At 32.5% G+C, this 20,699-nt stretch overlaps 2 long non-coding RNA genes across 2 annotated transcripts; one reads left to right on the top strand and one right to left on the bottom strand.

Moving 5' to 3' along the window:
• Positions 1-26: 26 nt before the first annotated feature.
• On the bottom strand, positions 27-15,588 carry LOC143059394 (uncharacterized). The gene is made up of 3 exons (XR_012973476.1): positions 15,434-15,588; positions 5,391-5,790; positions 27-1,449 (listed from the first exon to the last, which is right to left on the bottom strand). It is a non-coding gene; the product is annotated as an uncharacterized LOC143059394 (long non-coding RNA).
• Positions 15,589-16,084: 496 nt separating this feature from the next.
• On the top strand, positions 16,085-19,727 carry LOC143059291 (uncharacterized). Its single transcript, XR_012973471.1, has 4 exons — positions 16,085-16,290; positions 17,325-17,389; positions 17,870-18,037; positions 19,396-19,727. It is a non-coding gene; the product is annotated as an uncharacterized LOC143059291 (long non-coding RNA).
• Positions 19,728-20,699: the final 972 nt, after the last annotated feature.

Genomic DNA, 20,699 nt, shown 5'->3' with positions numbered 1-20,699 from the left:
AAGAAATCTAACACAAAAGTATCTCAATCATTTAACCGTTTTAATACGCAGTTTAAAGTGTGAATTATACACATTACTGTTCTATTTTTAGAGAATAGCAATAATACATAAATGTACAGTTTCTTACCAAAATAGCAACATAATTTCAAGATTAAATCATCACATTGTCACATGATTATATAATCTGTACCACATTGACAGTTTGTGGTGAGTTATCATCATAACTAATCACTATAGCAAATGAACACTTTATCATAATATGTACCTATAACCTAGTATCATGATTTCAATCCGACCCCACTTACGGACGCGTTGAACATATAATGCATGCCACTCATTAATAGCCAATCAGACGTTAAAATGACCTTCATTTCCCCCATAATAATTCCGGAAACAGCCACGAAGCAGCCATTAGATAGTATTTATAACCAATGAAATAACAGAAATACCGTTAACAGATTTACCCGAACCTGACGTTTAGCCTCTGACTAATCAGACCGTATCACCATGGTGATACGGTAATAATTCATGAAGTTTTACATTGAAATATAAGAGTTTTCACAAAAACAAGTGTATGGATAAAAGTTTTATACTATAAACTTACTATTTAGTTAAAAAAAATCATGTTCAACTTTATTTTCTACAACTCGTTTCATATGACTTTAAGTTTTCATAGTGACTTTTCAGATTTTTTCTCCAACTCACAGCTGTCTTTGGTTTTGATCATGCATTTTGATTTCCTGGCCCATTTTAAGACTCTGAATATGAAGGTACACATTGTATTTAATTCTTTCAAATCAAGTTTTGGTGGATTCTGAATACCTCTAAATGTCATACTGGGTGTACTTGCAAAATGAAGATCTTTATCCTTTTTTATAATAACTGATAGTTGAAATGATCTAGGTGAGACAACAATGCCAAAAACAATATCTTGGAAGAACAGTTTAGACAACATTTGTTGAATGTTTTGAACAAGTCCATGTGACTCCTGATAGGCAGGTTTCAGTTCAAATACTAATGGGAACATACCAGGAAAGGCTGGAAGGGCAACACAAAAATCTGGCACAACTTTCTTGTGTGGTTGTGATAAATGTACAGGATGTACTTCTGGTGCTAAATCAGCTGCTTCAGTTAATCTTGTTGATTCGAGATTTAAAGATGAAAGGCTGCTTACTAAAGATGAAGAATTACTGAATGAACTGCTAAAATAGGGTTCTGCATTATACTCCATCTGAGTAATTGAATTATCTAAATCACCAAAAACAATTTCCATGACAGTGTTGGTGTTGTCATACTGAACTGGAGCAAAACCACTTACGTCAGCTGACCCATCAGCACCGACACATTTCAAAAGGATTTTTATCAATTCATCTATCCACATTTTAGCATGGCCGTTCTTCATATCAGTCCGTAATGCTTGCACAAATGCTGATACATATGCTGTTTGTTCTGAAAATATATATAATAAAGAAATGCATGAAATGGAGGAGTAGTAAACAACAGCTTTAATCCCCTCCCTTTCTTTGCAAAGCGTGTTATAACAAAAATGTAGGGCAAGGTCACCTTATTTTGGTACTGATATAATCATCCAGTTGGTTAATACCTAAGATGTATCCACTGACCAAATATCCCCCTTCCCTGACTTGTACATGGGGTAATATGGACCTTACAGGTAGGGGAAAAACATGCTGTAACGTTTATATGGATAGGTGAGAAAAACAAGTTGCTTGTTTAAAAATAAAAATGTGCTTTGCCGAGCGCAGCTGGGTCAGTCCATTTACACAGTGCTTTAGTGGTATAGCAGGGAAAACATATAATATTTTTTTGTAAGAAGCAATTGAATGCTGCAAAATGGGCAAACATGTTGCTTATATAATGAAGAGATAGTATGAATAATTATATTTTGATAGGCTGTCAACTTTTTTTTAAATAAAGATTATATTTCAAAAAGGCCTCATTTTTGCCCTTTTAAAATGGGACAAATTATACATCACCAAGTAAAAGATTAAAAATATGTTGAAAAAATATAAAGTGAATGGTTTTTATTCATTTCAGCTAGTTCTTAATAGTGTGTTTTTTGTCGTAAACTACTTGTTTTGTGAATTTAATTGGTGAAAATGGGTGATTTTTAATGTTTTAATATGCAGTTCATTTGTGATTACTGTCCGTCAAATTTATATTTACAGAAAAATATTTGTAATGCATATAACAGCTGTCAGTTGAAAGTTAATGTATATGAAAACAAGGACCTTTATAGCTGACCTATTCATATTTGGATTATATTGCCCCTGTTAATTCTTCTATGAGAGAAAAAAAGAAAGAAAAAAAACTTCTTTCAAATGTCCGTCAACATTAAGGATAACAAATGTGCATTTCACTTTCATTGTTATCCATTGTTTACAGGAGTCATTATTAAGGACAATTGCTTATATTGAAAGTCATCATCACTGCATTGTTATATACAATTATGATAACGTAGGGTAGAGGAATCTGCCGAGATTTGCCAATTGTACTTTGTCCGTCAACACTTCACAGCATTATAACATATGAACAATTTATCACAAATGAACATGAAATCGAGAATAAATTGTCTTATACCTGTTTTGATATCCTTTAAAAATATGTAGTTCTTGAAAACAGAGAATATACATCTGTTGCCAAATACCAAAGTATGATAAGACCACAAGGACCTCATTAGGATATGTGCACATTTGTGATTTGACTGTTTGACATTTTTTCTTTTGTGATTCTTGACCATAATATTGAAAGTCAAACATCACAATTGTTTTAGATTGCATGTTACTGCCACTTTGGGATACATGCAGAAAATTCTTTTTAGAATTATTTTTTTAACTTGGTGAAGATTTCTCATCTGTAACTTGGAATTTCAATCAGTACCGAAAATCATGTATTTAAATTGTTATCACTTAATAGTAACATATGTGATGATGGTGCTGTCAACAATCATGTATGAACATTTGAAGCTTATCATATCCCGATGGTACTTACAAATAGAAATATTTATTTCTTTGGTTCATTATAATTAAATTAAACTAGAGGCTCTAAAGAGCCTGTGTCGCTCACCTTGGTCTATGTGAATATTAAAGGAAGCAGATGGATTCATGACAAAATTGTGTTTTGGTGATGGTGATGTGTTTGTACATCTTACTTTACTGAACATTCTTGCTGCTTAAAATTATCTCTATCTATAATGAACTTGGCCCATTAGTTTCAGTGGAAAATGTTAGTAAAAATTTACAAATTTTATGAAAATTGTTAAAAATTGACTTTAAAGGACAATAAATCCTTAGGGGGTCAATTGACCATTTCAGTCATGTTGACTTATTTGTAAATCTTACTTTGCTGAACATTATTGCTGTTTACAGTTTATCTCTATCTATAATAATATTCAAGATAATAACCCAAAACAGTAAAATTTCCTTAAAATTACCAATTTAGGGGCAGCAACCCAACAACAGGTTGTCCGATTCATCTGAAAATTTCAGGGCAGATAGATTTTGACCTGATTAACAATTTTACTCATGCCAGATTTGCTCTAAATGCTTTGGTTTTTGAGTTATAAGCCAAAAACTGCATTTTACCCTTATGTTCTATTTTTAGCCATGGTGGCCATCTTGGTTGGATGGCTGGGTCACTGGACACATTTTTTAAACTAGATACCCTAAAGATGATTGTGACCAAGTTTGGTTTAATTTGGCCTAGTAGTTTCAGAGGAGAAGATTTTGTAAAAGATTACTAAGATTTACGAAAAATGGTTAAAAATTGACTATAAAGGGCAATAACTCCTAAAGGGGTCAACTGACCATTTCGGTCATGTTGACTTATTTGTAGATCTTACTTTGCTGAACATTATTGCTGTTTACAGTTTATCTCTATCTATAATAATATTCAAGATAATAACCATATAACGGCAAAATTTCCTTAAAATTGCCAATTCAGGGGCAGCAACCCAACAACCAGTTGTCAGACTCGTCTGAAAATTTAAGGGCAGATAGATCTTGACTTTATAAACAATTTAACCCCATGTCAGATTTGCTCTAAATGCTTTGGTTTTTGAGTTATAAGCCAAAAACTGCATTTTACCCCTATGTCCTATTTTTAGCCATGGCAGCCATCTTGGATGGTTGGCCGGGTCACCGGACACATTTTTTAAACTAGATACCCCAATGATGATTGTGGCCAAGTTTGGTTTAATTTGGCCCAGTAGTTTCAGAGGAGAAGATTTTTGTAAAAGTTAACGACGACGACGGACGACGGACGCCAAGTGATGAGAAAAGCTCACTTGGCCTTTTAGGCCAGGTGAGCTAAAAATCAGCAGCAGCAGCAGGTTTTTTTTTTTTTAGTTTTTTCATCCTCCTACCCATTGGTTTTGTCAAAAAATTTCGTAAAACTAAAACTATAATAACTATGGCCTTAATGACTTTAAATAAAAGGAATATACTTTAAAATCAATAATAATGATTAAGAGTTATCTCTCTTTGCATTTTTTAAGTTAGTGTGTGAAAAACAGTAAAATAACTTTATTTAGATAAATAAGTTAATTATCTCACTTTAAATACTCCATACCAAGAATATCTTACATAATGCACATTCTCTGGTCATGTACTGCAATTGTGCATAGTTTCATTAATATTTCTAGTCATTTTAGGAGGAGTTGTGTTTATAAGACCTATTGCCACATATTGTGTTATTTAAACAAACTTAGTTCAATTATCTCCCTTGAAAAAAAATCTGACCAGATATATCCTCCTTCCTGCCCATCCTAATGTTGTGTACAACAACTGTGTAAAAGTTTCATCAATATTAATTGATCAATTAAAGTGTAGTTGGGCTTACAAGACCTGTTGCCATTTATTGCTATATTAAAACTAAGTAAATTCAATTGTCTCCCTTGAAATAATTCAGACCAGAAATATCTTTACCTTATGCACATCCTCAGGTGGTGTACTACAACTGGATAAAGTTTTGTCAATATTGGTCAATCCGTTAAGGAGGAGTTGCGCATACAAGACATATGGACAGACAGACAGACAGACGGACGGACAGGGTGATTCCTATATATTATTCCTGTATAATAAGCAGATAAGCATTTGTATTTAATATTTTTCAAAACAAAGAGAATATAGCTAGAGTGGGCACAGGTGGGCTGCCCACAGTGGGTAAGTGGAAAAAGCAAAATCCACCTGAGCTGCAGTGTAAGGAAATAGACTTCCGTCTTTTCCCAAAAAATGAATCATTATTGAATATTGTTCGAATAATGTGAATCGGATGTATATTTTTTCAGTTATTGTCTGGAAACCAATTGTTGACATCCGACCTAAGAACCCCAACCATCTTGAAAACAAAACTTAATTAATAATATGTGTTACCTAAAGACATCTTTCCAAATGCTTCTACCAAGTCCTCATCAGTCTTTGGACTTTTTTCAGATGACCAGAATTCTACTCCCTCAATTTTTTCATACTTATAGTCAAAGAGTTCCAAGCAGTTAACAATCTCCTTCCAATAATCCTCACATATTTCAGAATTCTCAAACGATTTTAAAAAACTGTCTATATATTTATAAAAATTATCCAAGGATAGTTGATGGAAGGAATTATAACAATCATACATCAGATATGAAGCCTCAGACTGTTCCTTTTCTTTGGAAAAAAATTTTACACTTTCAATTGTACTGGACTGTGACATTGAACATTTTTTGTCTTTTGAATGGCTCAGGCATAATATCCTGAGCAGCAAGGCTCTTTGATTGTAATTTGCCTTCCATGCCTGAAAGCAAAATATGTCTGATAATAAAATATGTATTAGTATTTATATGATGTATACCTTAGAACTTTTTAAAATATCTTGCAGATACAATGTAACTGCAAAACAGGAGGAAAATACACTGGGTATCCCAATACAAAGTCTGTGAAGTGATCCAAATTATGCAGAGCAGCTAACAATGGCTAACATGACTGCAAAAGATGTTTAGCATTTTAAAACTAATTTTATTCATATTTTGAAGGTCAATTTTTCCAAACGGATAACTCCAAAAATGTTCAATAAACAGAAATTCACGTTTCAATTAAGGATGTACTTTAGGAAGTTAGGTGAGGTTTTGGAAATTTTTGTCAAATGTTTGGACTCCTTGGCTTTTTCCCTAAGATACAGCGTTAAATATTTTGCCCCATAACACCCACTTTTCTTTTCATAGAAATCTTCAAATAGCTTATAAAAGGTCATTAACAAAATTTAAGCAGATTGTAGATTTCCTTTCTTATGATTTCAGACCCAAATAATACTAATGCTAAAAATAAGGTAAAAGTCAGAGAAAGCCTTTCCAGCCATTATTTTAACATCAAATATTGCGAAAAGGAATTCCATAACCTATAAACATTTTTAGCTTATTTTAGTTTATTTAAGACATCCTAATGATAATTCAGTTTATGTTTGGTTGAATTTGGTACACTAGTTTCAGAGGAGAAGGTTTTTTATAAGACTTAAAGTTAGCTAATATGATGAACAAAATGTGTAAAATTGTCATTAAAGGACAATAACTCCTTATGGGGTCAATTGACAAATTTGGTCACATTAACATTTTGTAGATCTTACTTTGCTGATCATTTTTGCTGCTTACGGTTTATCTTTATCTATTATAATATTCAAGAAAATAAAAGAAAATAAAACACAAAACATTATTCAAGAAACCCCAAGGATCATTCAGCTTAAGTTTGGTTGGAATTGGTTCTACATGTTACGTTTCAGAGGAGAAGATCTTTGAAATATTTTACACCAGATAGACCGATGACGACGACAGACGCCAAGTGATGGCAATAGCTCACATTTCCTTTAAAGAAAGGTGAGCAAAAAATGGGTCAAAGTCTCAAATGGCCGGTATGTTATAGTAATGTTTGTATTAGAATCTTAATTGAACTGTATGAGGAGATAATTACAATAAAATTTACATAGTTTCCAAGTCTGGAAACAACAAGAGGCTCTCAAGAGCCTGAATCGCTCACCTGGTAAACAATGCCTTATTGAACATATTGAACCATGCCAGGCAAACATGTACAGCTAACAATTCTTCAATATTACAAATATATATGACTTACTGTTTATAAATAAAGAAAATGAGACCAAAACACAAACACTTAAAACTTAGCAATGGACTGTGAAAATGAGGTCAAGTTCAAATAAAACCTGCAGTAGACCATGACCTAATAAATATTTTAACTTCTAGTCTTATTTGCTCTAAATGCTGGAGTTTTTTAGATATAAGCCAAAAACTGCATTTAACCCTGTGTTCTATTTTTAGCCTGACGGCCATGTTTTTAGACAAAATAGAAAATAAAACACAAACTTAATTTTATACACCCTACTGATCATTCAGTTGAAGTTTGGTTGAATTTGGTTGAGTAGTTTTAGAGGAGAAGATTTTTTAAAGTTAGCAAATATGATGAACAAATTGTGAAAAAATTGTCATTAAAGGACAATAACCCCTTAAGGGGTCAATTGACAATTTTGGTCATATTTAACTTATTTGTAGATCTTACTTTGCTGATCATTTTTGCTGTTTACAGTTTATCTTTATCTATAAATATAATGATATTCAAGATAATGACCAAAAACTGCAAAATTTCCTTAAAATTACCAATTAAGTGGCAGCAACCCAACAATGGTTTGTTTGATTCATCTGAAAATTTCAGGGCTGATAGATCTTGACCTAATGAACATTTTTACCCCATGTCAGATTTGCTCTAACTGCTTTCGTTTCTGAGATATAAGCCAAAAACTGCATTTGACCCCTATGTTCTATTTAAAGTAAGGGCGGCCATGTTTTTTGACGGATCAAAAATCGAAGCACACACTTTGTGCAGGATAATCTAAGGAACAATCATGCTAAGTTTCATCCAAATCAATTCAGTAGTTTCAGAGGAGAAGATTTTTTAAAGTTAGCAAATATGATGAACAAATTGTGAAAAATTGTCATTAAAGGACATTTACCCCTTAAGGGGTCAATTGACAATTTTGGTCATATTAACCTATTTGTAGATCTTACTTTGCTGATCATTTTTGCTGTTTACAGTTTATCTTCATCTATAATAATATTCAAGATAATGACCAAAAACTGCAAAATTTCCTTAAAATTACCAATTAAGTGGCAGCAACCCAACAATGGTTTGTTTGATTCATCTGAAAATTTCTGGGCTGATAGATCTTGACCTAATGAACATTTTTACCCCATGTCAGATTTGCTCTAAATGCTTCCATTTTTGAGATATAAGCCAAAAACTGCATTTGACCCCTATGTTCTATTTTAAGTAACGGCGGCCATGTTTTTTGACGGATCAAAAATCGAAGCACACACTTTGTGCAGGATAATCTAAGGAACAATTATTTTAAGTTTCATTCAAATCCATTCAGTAGTTTCAGAGGAGAAGATGTTTGAAAAATTGTTAACGACGACAGACGATGACGACGACAGACGACGACGACGACGGACGCCAAGTGATGAGAAAAGCTCACATGGCCTTGTAGGCCAGGTGAGCTAATAAAGAAATAATTCCACTCCATAATAGCTTTTGCACAACTTCAACAAATGAAAAGTTTCAGGAATCTGGGTTGATTAATTACACAAAACTTGCCCCTTGCCCCTTTCAAGGGAAAAATTTGGTTGATTATATAGGGAATCACTGAAGCATGACTGGAGCAAGCCCCCGCCCTTATGAAAACTTCTTGAACCGCCACTGACTTGTTACCTTTTTTCGTAGGTTTGCTGAAAAATGACTAATTAAGTTTCCCAACGTCCATATTACATGGTTGTGAACGTGATAATTATTTGGACTAGTTACCCAATATCTACAGGCTTTACAAAATTCTAAAATTACTAATGGCTTGTAAAACTTACTTGGCCCAATTGGAACAACTCAGCCTTTCTGGTTGCACGAAGAAATAACTTATATTGTACTGTGTAGCGAGAATGGCCAAGTAGTTACAATTGTTACTTGGCCCAACCACTTTGTGATAGCATGTATACAATGTACCATACAGACATGCTTACAAGTTACAGAAACATTTCAGCCTTCTTTTACTTTAAGCCAAATAAGGGTCCCTATACTAGAGTTAAGGAGCATGTATGGCTATGTTTTAGGTTAGGGTAACGGGTTAAGAATAGTTTAGTAGAGCTCTTTATGAAATTATGGGTTTTGGCCACTAAAGTATCAGAATGCCAACATTTTCCATCTATTATTATTAAAACTTGCTAAAAAGAAAAAAAAATAATATAAAGATAAAAAAGTTAAGGTTCATCTTTACACTTTGTCAAAAATGACTGTGTTTACACCATGAAATTACATCTGAGTACAGACAAAACTGTATAATTTAAAAAGTTTTAAAGCCTGGCAGCACCTAGATATACAAAGGTTGTATTAATTTTTTGTTTAAGAAAATATGAAACTATTGTGGATTTGGCTAAACATTTTTTTCCTTACCACAGGTGAATCCGGGTTCGTTCGCGCCCAGCCGCGTTCGCTCCCAGTCACATTCGCACCCTACACGTTCGCACCCTACACGTTCGTGCCCTTTTTAAAGATAATTCTAATCGTATTTCAGTCAGTGTATTGCTATAAAATATAGATAATATTTTGTTATAATTGTTTTAGAATAAAGTGTCATTCTAAAAGGAGTCTTGTGAATTATTTTGAAGAAATGAATAATTCGACTTGTAAAAGAAAGGCAGAAGCTAGTTACAGAACAGCTTTCAAACATATGTTATATCATGATGCTTAATTGTCTAAAAACAAATCAGATCAAAGGAACCAAGATGTTAAAACAATCATCTTTTTTTTTCATTTAATATCTTTCATTATTTTACTCATACCAAGCTAACTACTTGTTTTACTTAACACCAAAGCTGGCTATAACAACAATCCTAATTTTCAAACATATAATAATAACAAATTAACTTTTTAAATACCAATTAACAGTAATCATTTAAATAATTTTACCATTGAATATAAATCAGCTATCCACCAAAAAACAAAATATGAAATAGAATTACTATTTTTTATTTATATAAAGGATAAATATAAAATTACAATTTTCATTATACAAAATCTACTTATTAAAAATAGGGTGCGAAAGAACCCAGGGTGCGAACGTGTGGGGCGCGAACGTGTAGGGTGCGAACATGTTATGGGCGCGAACGGACCCGATACCACCACAGGTGATCCTAAATGATAATTATTTAAGGTCTGTCCCCTCAGGTAATGATTGTAAATTGTAGCATGCTTTTTGCATGAATGATAGGACAATAGAAATCTACTCAACAAAATTAGTGGACTGTATCATTTAAATCTCACATGTCTCAGGTGGTTTTTTATTTTTCCATCTTCTGTGGAAAGGAAAGAAAATGTTCAGCAAAATTCATAAAAGATTTTAACATTTTAAATGACAAAATGGATGCAAGAAATATAGATCTAGGTGCTGCCAGGCTTTAAAATTTTTAGATTGTACAGTTTTCTCTGTACTCAGAGGAAATTTTATGATGTCAGAGTTCGCGAAAAGTGTCAGTCCTCAGGATTTCACCACCAAAACTTTGTATAGGACTGACACAATTTTAGTATTTTTCAATAGAGTTAATAGTGAGGACCAGTAAATTTTCTTCAAGGACCATCAGGGAAAAAAAAGATTTCGCGAACTCTGTGATGTAAACACAGCCATTTTTGACAAAGTGTAAAGATGAACCTTAAGTTCATAAATATGGGGGTCGGACCTTTATCGGGACTCCGGGATTGTCGGACGGACGGACGGACAACGGTATACCATAATACGTCCCGTCCCGGGCGTATAAAAACCGCGTATATATCCGTCAGTGGTAGATAAAGAGTTAAAGAAGACATATGTGTATGTCATTTTGTACCATACACAAAATCTATAAGAAAGCCATTTTTTACCATAATGGTAACCTTTTCGTACAACATGGGAGATCAAATTGCCATTTCGTACCATACCAAAAATTTATTTGTTTACCATTTTGTACCATATAGGAAATTTAAGTGTTTGCCATTTTGTACCATATATATAGGAAATTTATGTGTATGCCATTTCATACCACATCAAAGATTTTATAGCTATTTTGTTATATGATTGGGTGCATGTAATTGATGTCTCAACGGCATATACTTCACATGCTTTTTTATCAAATAAGAAAACAAAAACAAGGTGCAAATTCTAATGCAAACAGACAAATTTGTGGCTTGCTTCATGATAAATGTTTTATTATGTTAGCTTGTGCCCCTTTCTCTGCATTTCCTGGTAAAACAACGTTTAACAGGTCGGGACCACTACCTTATATGGAAATGCATAAATTAGCATACTTATGTTCTCGCACATGTAATTGTTTATTTACATGTGACGCAATTTATTTTTACCTAGGTTTTTGACCAATCCACTAAATGAGTCACAATGCATGATGGGCTACTACGTGTTTACAATCAACCAAGAACATGTGTTATTTACTGAAATACAACACATTTTTTCGTGCAATGCGGGATTCACAATTTCGCTTAGTTTTTCATTTTGTGTATCCTCATTTATAGTTCGTGATATAAAGTATTACTTCCATGCTCAGATTAAGGAAGAGTTGTTTCTATGTGAAGAAAAAAGGGTTTGAATTACCCGATATATAGCCATTAACATGTTTGATGATGGCACAGAGATTTCATGTATTTGTCCACCAGAAGCAACGAAACAACAGCGAAAAAACACAATTACCCATGAGACAAACTTACTGGTGTAAAGTAAGCCGTCGATAACAGCCGGTGCTGATATTCAAGAGTACAGCAATGTTCGTATATAGATAATTAAAGGCAAATGTGGGATCCTTGAATTTTGTGTTCGTAAAAAAGGCGAAGAAACATTTACATACATGGCAGTGTTAACAAAATTTATAATAAAATTGAGAATGGAAATGGGGAATGTGTCAAAGAGACAACAACCCGACCAAATAAAAAACAACAGCAGAGGGTCACCAACAGGTCTTCAATGTAGCGAGAAATTCCCGCACCCGGAGGCGTCCTTCAGCTGGCCCCTAAACAAATATATACCAGTCCAGTGATAATGAACGGCATACTAATTTCCAAATTGTACACAAGAAACTAAAATTAAAATAATACAAGACTTACAAAAGGCCAGAGGCTCCTGACTTGGGACAGGCGCAAAAATGCGGCGGGGTTAAACATGTTTGTGACTGAGATCTCAACCCTACCCCTATACCTGTAACCAATGTAGAAAAGTAAACGCATAACAATACGCACATTAAAATTCAGTTCAAGAGAAGTCCGAGTCTGATGTCAGAAGATGTAACCAAAGAAAATAAAGTATTTTTATAAGTATAAGTATTTTTGTTGGTCACATTTCAGTATATGGGACTTCCAAACTGTTCCCTTTTTTTGAAGGTAGTGAAGTCAGCAACTGTAGTTTCAGTTTGTTCGTTTTTTTAACGGGCTCAGACATTTGCCAAACTGAATACAATCATTACAGCTGATTTCTTAAACCTGCAAAGTAAAACTTTGGTTGGCTTGCTTGCTTTGTTTGTATAGTTGTTTATACAAGCTTTGAAAATAAGATTGACATCTTTAAACAATATATATATATATATATACATGTATAGGCATAGTTTAACTTGTATATTTTATATTTTGTACAATATACAAACAAGCAAGCAAGCTAACCAAAGTTTTGCTCCACATACATAAGAAATAAGCTGTAATGATTTTATCAATATGTACATGTATGTGCGACAAGGTGGAAAATTTGATATGTTTGGGGAAAATTGCAGCGTTGGATCTATAATAAAAAAGAAGATGTGGCATGATTGCCAATGAGACAGCTGTCCACAAGAGACCAAAATGACACAGAAATTAACATTTATAGATCACCGTACGGCCTTCAACAATGAGCAAAGCCCATACCGCATAGTCAGCTATAAAAGTCCCCGATATTACAATGTAAAACAATTCAAACGAGAAAACTAACGGCCTTAATTATATAAAAAAAAAAATGAAAGAAAAACAAATATGTAACACATAAACAAACGACAACCACTGAAATACAGGCTCCTATACAATATATTTTTTTTTGATGGGATAGATTTCTTGTCCTTTTATATATTTAATTGGGCCGTTTTTTTTTTGTTTTTTTTGTTTGGATTGATTTACACAAGTAATTTTTGGGTCATTGATAGCTTACTTTTCAGCATTGGACCTATGACTGCTTACTTTACTAAATTATGTCTTTGTTGGAAAGATGTCTCATTTGGCACTCATACCTCATCTTCTTATCAGTCTTCACGCTGAGTGGCAGCCCTGGCAGCCCAGGCTTGTAAAATTGCTCTCGGGCCTGTAAATATCATATCTACAGGCCAACAGAATCTAACTAAAAAATTTCAAAAATTGAGCTCCGGGCCTGTAGATTTAACAGTTCATCGTGAAGACTGTCTTATTTCTACATACAAAGCACGTTTTAGAAAAAAAATAATAGGTAATATGGCACCCACTATGATCCAGAGACTTTTAATATTGGAGATATTTTACATATGTCAACAGGACAGCAACCGAACGATAAAAAAAACTTCTGAGGTATATTTTGTGATAAAATTAGCAACAAACGGATATTATCGATGGATGAATTTAAACTATAAAAAATGTATTGAGCTATATACCGTACCCGATCAGTGGCGGATCCAGGGGGGCAGGGGTTCCGGGGGATGGACCCCCTTTTTTTGGACGATCAGTGCATTTGGATGGGGACATGTAGTTGGAACCCCTCCCCTTTTGTCCAGGGTTAGAACCCCCCTTTTTAAAATGGCTGGACCCGCCCCTGCCTCTTTCATAACACTTCTTTTTAGCATACTGAATATTATGATGTTCTTACTATTAGTTCAGGTCCTGATGAAAAAAAATACACATTCAGTACAGAAAGAAGTGTTTCAATGAAAGTTTCGTGTTTTTCTAGGCACAAATGATTTTGCAATGACATTATACAGGTTTAAAAGAGCTCAAATGATTTTCTTACTGGACAGTGGTCACTTCATTGGATATTTCACTGTGTCATGTCGTGAAATTAATGCAGGTTCAATTTATAACAATGCACAAAACCGGTTCAACTACTTTTGCAAGGCGAGAAAGAAAGTCGAATGGTGAAGCCAATAAACAATATTTTTTTAATCTGAGCATGCAAATTGAAGATTACGTTATATATTTTACATTAAATATATTTGCAGAATAAAAACTTTGGTAATGAGCATGATGAGAGTCCCAGACAATATATTAATTGACTGTTTTCCCACTAATTCCACGTGTTTTAAGTAGTAGTTTACTCGTAGTAGCCCACAATGCATTGTAGTTCATTGAGTCGATTGGTCAGTTTTTCAAGGCCATATTGGCAGTGTGTTTTGGAAATTACTATGCAAATATATTCTGACGTCAGAACATCTAGAGTTCTCGACCTGTTTAATGACTATAAAAGCATATCCTGATGATTATTCTTTTGTTGTTTAATTAACAACAAAATTTTGGAGTAAAAATAAATAATTAGCGATAAACACTGTCCAAACACATACATGACATAGCTTAATTGCACCATTTGAAGTTACCATCTAATTCTTAATTATTCCTATCATATTCGTAAAAAAAAAAATAACAGATGATTAATTTTTTATGAATTCATATAAATACATGAAATATGGGAATTGATATCTAAAATAAATAGTATATATAAAACATGTAAAACATTTATTTAAACGAAATTATTTAGTAAATATAAAAACCAATATTAACATAAAAACAAGATTCCCATGTAATTTCTAATATATTTCTCATGAACAAGTCATATGGTACAAAAAAAAACATTTTTCCAACATGGTAAGAAATGGTATTTAAAGCATAATGATATGGTAAAGAATTATTTCCATAATATGGTACGAAATGGTAAAGCATTTTTCCATGTGGTACGAAATGGTCCTTTTATGGTACGAAATGGTTTATGTTCATGGTACGAAATGGCAAATGCATGGTACGAAATGGTAATTTTGGGTATAAAATGGCAATGGTACGAAATGGTTATGGTACGAAATGACTGAATATCTTTCACGACCCACTTTGTTGATTTTAAAATTAATCGGAGACATTTTATGGGAAATGAGATAAACACACACAATATAGATTTGTCAGTCAATCGATTCATATATCAAAATGTTAAATATCAAATTAGATGCAAGTTCTATGTTAATAAGCTGCAAAGTCTTATGTGGTCGGACTGCATCGTATGAGCATAAAATTATGATTATACCCGTGATTATACTGTTGAGATTTGAAGAAAAATACGAAATGTTTACATTCATATACAAAATGTTCAAGTAAAAACTTACATAGTCCAGTTCGTTTAAGTCTTTACATTCAGTAAGACCGATATTATGTCTTTTCCCTGCCGCTGACCTGACGTCCTTTGACGACGCCATCTTCTTCTTCTTCTTCTTATGTAAATCCCTCCAGTCTAGGAGCACTCGGATGAGACCGATAATTAGTTTATAACACAGTTATCTGTACATTTTAAAACACATAAAATCCTTTGAATATTTTAAACACACAATATGGGTTATAATGAAGTAATTATTTACGTAGGCGACAATGGTAGCCTTTTTCGGTCCTGCGTTTTTATTAAAACAATTACGTACACAAAATTGCCAAATTATTAAAGTTCAACACCTTTGGGTGTGAATAAGTCCAAGAAACACATATGGTGCCGCAGCGTTTTTGATCGAAAAAGAAAAACATTTTTGAAAGGTACTATATGACTCCGGAATTGTCCAAGTAGTATAAATGAAGCATACCCTTTGCTTAATCTTACGCCGATAACTGTCTTAATCACATAGAATTGTCCCAAAAAATTCTTGATAAATTTACACGAGTGGCTGACGTTCATTTCCTACTGTTTCAATTTTCTTTTCTAGTTAACAGGGCAGCAGAAAAAATAATTTACTTCTAGCTAGTATGTTGGATGTGAAATCTAGGTGCAAACTCCCCGGCAGTTCCAGTTCCGATCCGCATACGGGCCCGAATACTACTCTACACTAATCACTGCCTTCGGCTTTTTTCGTTACGCGCTCTTCAAGTGGTTTGACCCGTGATGACCTTTTGTTGCTACTGAAGCAAATATGGCCGACCGTTGATGAATGAGGATATCTGTTATCAACTTTACCATTATACATGAATAAAAACGATAACTGTAAGTAAATACACTCAATCCAAATAATTTTATTAAATAGAAACTTTGCAAAATTCTGTATCGTTAGGTCGAAGGAATCGATTGTGGTCAATTATGGCTTGAAAACTATCGACTTTGCATAAAATGTTGTGAGAGTGGTTAAATTTACCCGAGAAGCTGCTCCATATGGATTAAATTAGGGATAAATTTTCTCAAAATTCGATTCAGATATATACATGATATATAAATTCATGGATTAAAGAAATAAAACAATCATAAAATTATTATACAATGTATTTACTTGAAAAATAACACAGGGTAACACACACATACAAGATTTATTATGAATTTTGCTTTTATTATATATATGTCATCATGGTCATGTGCTAAATAAATGTACAATAGTCTGGATGGGTACTATTCAGGGTTTGAAATTAGCACGAGTCTACACACAATAGCCACTACAATTACAAGCATTTAAGTTTGGGCTACATTTTGTACTTCAATTTTTTTTATATATATAATTTAATATCAGAGACATATGTATTATATGTCTCTGTTAATATATATATATGTGTTGGCTACAAAATTTAAGCTGTGGGCTACAATGCTAAAAATTTTACTTCAATCCCTGGCATTACTAATTATTTCAAGAATATTTTATTGAATTATTATCCAGTCAATTTATACAATGTAATAATACACACACCCCCCTCAAGTAAAATCCTTTAGGGCAAATAAAAAAATATGTGTGTTTCCTATTTACCCATTTACCCTATGATTTAAGGTTACAAATAGCTGCCTGCCTTAGAGGTTTTTTTTGTCGTCTTTTCAATAAGCATTTTACAAGTCAGAATATCTCTCCCAATGTTAAATAAAATAAATTCCTACCTACCTACCATTTTTTTTCATAGATATTATTTAATTTGGCCTCATATATATACATGTACTCCTAATAAATCTTTTATTCCTGCAAAAAATGCACTGTTGAGTGTTGACAATAATTCTAGGACGCGCCAGTGATCAGTTCTAATGTTGTTGTTTTTATCTTACAGATGGTGACAAAACAGCACAATGTTTAGACTGAATCATAATGAATAAAACAAAAAGTGTATATAAGGTATTATTTTATTTTTAGATATTTTTATTTGCAAGGATTATTTAATTACTTTATCAAATTATAAAAAAATAGTTTTTAATTATCCTGAATCGCTGTCATATGGAATAAATATATTAAATGTACTTACATTGATCTTCAAAAATGTTTGTAAATAAGGTGACTTCACATTTAAATACTTCAATGTTTAAAATTAATTCTTAAAATGAAAACTGAGTTTGACAAGAAGCCATATTTTATCAAATCAATTAATGTAGACACATCTTTTTTACAGTTACAAATGTATGTGACAGTTAAACACTCAATAAGTTTCTTTAATTAGTATATAAAGATAATACAGAGTGAATGAATTATAAAAAAGGTTGGATTCAGTTTTTAATTGTCAATTATACTTCCCTCCCCCATATTTTTCGAACTATCTATTCATATATGTTTAATAAATAATGCAACAATTTATTTTTATTATCTCTTTATTAATTTTAGCTATGTCAACCAGAAGGACTTTGAACACAGTTATTGAATTAATTTCCTTGGAGACTCTAACAGTAATTGTTGAGACTTGGAACCAGACAGAATGAAACTGTGAGAAAGTTTACATATTTATACATGTACAGTGTACATGTAGCTTCAATATGAATCAATTGATACACCGTAAGTATATCTTCTATGAAAGTTATAAATTGGTTGTTCACAAAATTTAGTTTTTACTTGACAAATGCTAGATATATTTGAGCATAAAATACAAGACCAATTTATATATTAAAACAAATACAAAAGATTTTCTAAATACTACTATATTTCCTATATATATCATGTTGATATTAATTATACGGTCAAATTGTTAGAAACAACTACACTGTATAAAATAGAGGATGTTGTATGATTGCCAATGAGAAAACTCATCCAATGATAGACAAAATGACAGCAATTAACAACTGTAGCCTAAAGTAGGTCATCATACAGTCTTAAACAATGAGTAAATCCCATACCACACAGAGAGCTATAAAAGACCCTGTAATGACAAATGTAAGACAATTGAAACAAGAAATTTGGCCTAGTTTATGTACAAAATAATGAACAAAAAAAACCAATATGTGATACAACAAACAACAACCACTGAATTACAGCCTCCTGAATTGGGACAGACATAAACATGTGGCAGGGTTAAACATGAAAGCTGGTGCCCAATCCTCCCCTTACCTGAAACAGTGGTGTAACAGTACAAAATAACAACAAATTATAAAATAAGTTGAAAAAGTATTAACTCATCAGATGGATACAAAAAGAAATACATTTAACCAAAAAAAAGAGGGGACATGCCCAGTACAAGTATACAAACAACTGAAAGACATTCAGTACAGATATGAGATTATTGACTTTAAGCAAACTCAAGCTCAATGGTGTGAAAAATAACCCTAAATCTGATAGGTCCTGCAACTTTTGAACAACAGACTCCAAAAAATCTAAATTAAAAGTGAACTCAATCTAAATTTTGTGTTAAAATTTCATGAGAAATTGTTGAAAGCAAAGAAGACTATAATATTTAAGGACTATTTCTAGTCCAAGAATAAATGTTTGTCAACTATTTCAAAAAGACACATTATGTTTGGAAATGTATAACTTTCTTGGATGCACACATATCAAGTCTAAAATATATTTTTATTTGACCAAAAAACAAGGAAAATCAAGAATTTTACAAATTTTGTCTAAGTTTATTGCCATAGTAACTCTTAAATTGGTAAAAAAAACACATTATTTTCTGAAAATGGTGTACCTTAGTCTAGTTTGGACAAATGTTGAAATATTTAGGATAACTGTTATTTTCTTAGGAATATCTGGGCCAAATAAAAACCTTTTTTATTTAGCCCCTTCTACTTTGAGATATTGAACAAAGTGTTGTCATTTGAAAGGATGGATGGACAAACAATGGCATACCATATACATCCCTTACCTACTGTACATCAAACCAGAAGTAACAAAGTTAAAAAAAAATGTTTATATATTTTCAGATCACAATTATGTCATCCTAATCATTGGAAGTTTACCAAGTTATATGAGACGCATTGAAAGCCTGTAGAGATTCTACATGTATACATAAATGGAATAGACTCACACTTACAAATAACAAGACTAATGCACTCTCAAACAAGGATTATTCACGTTTCAATAAGTGAATTGAAGTGCATACTAGCTGCGCATGGAAATTTTTGTGCATTTTTAAATATTTATTTTCATTTTATTAAATTTTTTTCTTCAAAAAATTGCATGTCTTCATAAATTAAGCATGAACATACATGTATTGTTGTTATTAATTAAAATAGAAATAAAGAATAGTTTTATCTCCGACTCAATTTTAGCCAAATAATACAGTTTAAAAAATATGATTTAACTTTTTTCCAAATATATGAACATGTGATACAAGGAGATGTGGGGTATAGGTTCATTGGACAGTATCCCAACAACACAAAACACAATACTTAAAGTTGAATACAATTAACAGAATAGTTTAAAACTTTCAATTGGCCATCATTCATCAAAAAGTGTGAATATATTCAAATTTATAGCCCAACAAATAAAGATCTGCTATCAACAAAAAGAAAACAGGAATAAAATTATCTCGCAAATGAATTATTATTGTGCTAACCAGGTTTATCAGATCTCAAAATGGATACAATATAAAAACTTTTGATTAAATAGTAGATTTTATGCATAAAACAATGCAGTATTACAACTGCTTTTACTACAAAGATGGAAGACCTGGATGCTTCATACTCTGTATATAGATGCTTCATGTTACAAAGTTTCCGTCAGTTACATGTCTAATGTCCTTGATCTCATTTTCATGGTTCAGTGACTACTTGAAACAAAGTTAAAGATTTTTTGTAATGTGAAATTCTCTCTTATTATAAGTAAAAGGATAAGTTATCCTTTTAGTAACTTATCCTTTTAGTTATCATAACTATATTTGGTATGTGCGTAGCTTGCAAGGTTCCCATGACCGTCAGACAGTTTTCACTTGACCTTGGCCTCATTTCATGGATCAGTGAACAAGGTTAGGTGTTGGTGGTCAAGTCTATATCTCAGATACTATAAGCAATAGGTCAAGTTTATTCGGTGTATGGTATGATTGTAAGGTGTACATGTCTAGCTGGCAGGCGTCATCTGACCTTGATCTAATTTTCATGGTTCAGTGGTCTAAGTTAAGTTTTTGAGTTTTTTTGTTTTTTTTCTAATACTATGTGCAATAGGTCAACTATTTTGGTGTATGGAAATATTTTATGATCTTTATATAAGTTGCACAGGTTTTATTTGA

Source organism: Mytilus galloprovincialis, chromosome 14, assembly GCF_965363235.1.
Source record: "Mytilus galloprovincialis chromosome 14, xbMytGall1.hap1.1, whole genome shotgun sequence".
NCBI classification, from domain to species: Eukaryota; Metazoa; Mollusca; class Bivalvia; order Mytilida; family Mytilidae; genus Mytilus; species Mytilus galloprovincialis.
Note: the sequence above shows the minus strand (reverse complement) of the source record. Positions and strands in the feature narration are given on the sequence as shown.